Here is a 3,013-nt window from a genome sequence, read left to right as displayed (position 1 = left end):
ACTCATTCCTACTTTTAAAATTTTAATTATCTATGCTCATTACCATAAAAGTAAAAAATTCAGGTAAGCACAATGAAGAAAATAAAAATCACCTAACAGCCCACTATTCAGAGACAACCATAGTTAATATTTTGGCGTATTATCCTTCTAGAAAATTTTCTCTGCATAAATACACATTTATAAAAATGGGATTTTACAGTAAATAGTTCTGGAATCTGCTTTCCTCACTTTCTACATCAGCAATACATTTCTACATCATCATTTTAATGGCTTTATAATTTTCCTTTAAATAAATGAATTATAATTTATTTCACCAGTCACCTATTTGTAAAATTTGGGGTTATTTTTCACTATTCTGTTCAGTGCTACAAAGAATATCCTTTTAAATATGTGCACACATCTTTAGTCATTTCCTTAGAAAAAATTTTTAATTGTGGAATTGCCAAGTCCAATAGGAAATACTCATTTTAAAGCTTATGGTAATAATTGAGAATTTCGCTTCAGAAAGACAGTATATTTTCCATACCAGAGGTATATATATGAATAATAATGTTTATTGAATGTCCACTACTTTTTGAATGTCCGCTATTTATCAGATGCTCTACATACATTATTTTTAATCCTTACAATAATTTTTTTAAAAGTGGTTATTATCATTTCCATTTAAAGTTAAATACATACACCAAAGCTCAAAAAGAATAAGTGAGTTGCCCAAGAGCACAAAGTTAGGAAATGGATTTCCTAGCTTTAAACATGACAGTTTACCTGGCTATAAGCCAGACTTCACCAGGCCACATTCGTTCTTTAATTATTTTTACTTGCTTAATAATATTTAATTGCATGATATCGCCATGAAATATTAATACTTCCTTCATTCTATTGCTTGACATTTAGATTCTTTCCAATATTTCATTCAGTCACACTGTAGTGAACAGAAGAAATATTGACTAAATTTGTTTTGGGTTGTTTTGGGTTAGAAAACACAAAATGAAACTTTTTTACTTGACTAGTCCCAGGCTTTTTTTTTTCTTGAAAAACCAATTCCCTTTTTATCCTTTAATGTCCATCTTAAGAATCACACTATTGGGGTGACCGGTTAGCTCAGTTGGTTAGAGTGTGGTGCTGATAACACCAAGGTTGCCGGTTCAATCCCCACATGGGCCATTGTGAGCTGCACTGTCCCTAAAAGAGTCAACTATTCCATTGTAGCATGAAAGCAATGTGTAACAATGACCATGGCTGTTCCCCAATAAAAANCTACCTGCATCTCCTTCTTTCCATTACCTATCAAATAGCAATCCCACCACTAGTGCCCTCCATCCATCAGCGGTCTCTCCTACATCATTCTTCTCTCCCTCCCTGCTTCATCATTTCCATAAGCATTCAAATCATGTTTGTGACAGGGAAACAAAAAAACTCGCGCGACACTTGACATTCGCCTCCAGCTATCGGCCTCTCTCTTCAGAGCCACTGTAAGAGTTGTGTGCACTCATCTCTCCATCACTTCCAGTTCTCTCTTCCACTCAGTCCATCAGGCTCCCACCTCTGCCACTGCACTGAATCTGCTTTTTGCACCATCATTTAGAGCCTCCATGTTGCCGAATACAGTGGTCACTGAGTCATCATTTTATAGGACTTTTCAGCACATCCCGGTGTCTCACCGACACCACAATCTCCTCACACCTCCCCAGTGTCTCCCTCTCAATGTGCTTTGCCATCTCCCCCATTACTTGATGTTTAAATGTTGGAATTCCTCAGGGTTCAGCCCCAGACTCTCCATTTGTCTCTCACCAAATCCTCCCCACAGGCACTCGCATCCATCCACAGGGCTTTCCGCGCTGTCTGTGCCAGATACTTGTAAATGTGTATCTCCATCCCAGATGGTTAGCTCTTCCGAGTAACAGAGCTCATCTATTCAATTTCTCCATTGGAAATCTTACAGATATCATAGAGTAAACATGTCCAACACTGAACTTTTATCTCTTCCCTCATTCCCCAAAAAAGCCTACTCCACCATCTATGGAATCCAGCAATCACTCCGCCAAAGTATTCTGAAAATCATCCTTGAACTGTTCAAGGATGCCTGTTCCTTCTCCCTCACTTCCTTAAACCAATCTGTCACTAAGTCCTGTCGATGTCACCACCAAAATATACCTCCAAACTGTGTCCTGTTCTTTATCTTCTCCATCATCTCCCGATCAAGTCTAAAAAGCATGCACAGTCGTCTTCCTGGCTCTCTCTTGCCTCTCTCCAGTTCTTTCTCCTCAGAGCAGCCAGAGGTCTTTTTGAAATATAAACGGTTTCATGCAAATCCTTCAATGGCTGCCAGTGCCCTTGGAAAATCCAAATCCTTAACATACTATACCACGTCCCTTCCTCCCTTCCAAGCTCATGTCATACCACAAGAGCCAGACACACTGGCTCTTGCCCCAGTTCTTTTTTAACACACAAAGCTATTTTTTGCCTGAATACCTCTGTATGTGCTTGTCCCTCTTCCTAGAATATAAAGATAAAATCCTTACATTTTATCTGGCTAACACCCACTTATACTTCCCCATGGAGGTCTTTGCTGCCTTCCCCATCTAAACTGATTCCTGACCTCTACCCCCACTTTTCCATGTCATAATATCCTTTTCTTCACAATAATTAGTACAATTTTGAATGATACGCTTATTTGGGTGATTGTTGACTATCTCTCCCAAATGGACAGTAGGGTCCAAGAACCATGTCTCTGGTTCATCATTATATCTGCCTAGTGACTAGTGGTTGGGGTCCTAGTAAGGATGAAAGGAAAAGAAGAAGTATGGAGGAGAGCGGATTTCGGCAGTGGTTAAACTTGCTCTATGAAAATGGCCAAAAAAGGCAACTGTTAAAACTGTGATGAAACATGAAGAAAACACAAAAGGGGAAGGGGGTTCTGAGAAAGGGATGATTTTTATCCAGGCATACACGAGACTCTGATCAAGATTCTGATCGCTGCTGCTTCACTACTCATCCTATCTCCACATCAAAG

Source organism: Hipposideros armiger, unplaced genomic scaffold, assembly GCF_001890085.2.
Source record: "Hipposideros armiger isolate ML-2016 unplaced genomic scaffold, ASM189008v1 scaffold_69, whole genome shotgun sequence".
NCBI classification, from domain to species: Eukaryota; Metazoa; Chordata; class Mammalia; order Chiroptera; family Hipposideridae; genus Hipposideros; species Hipposideros armiger.
Note: the sequence above shows the minus strand (reverse complement) of the source record.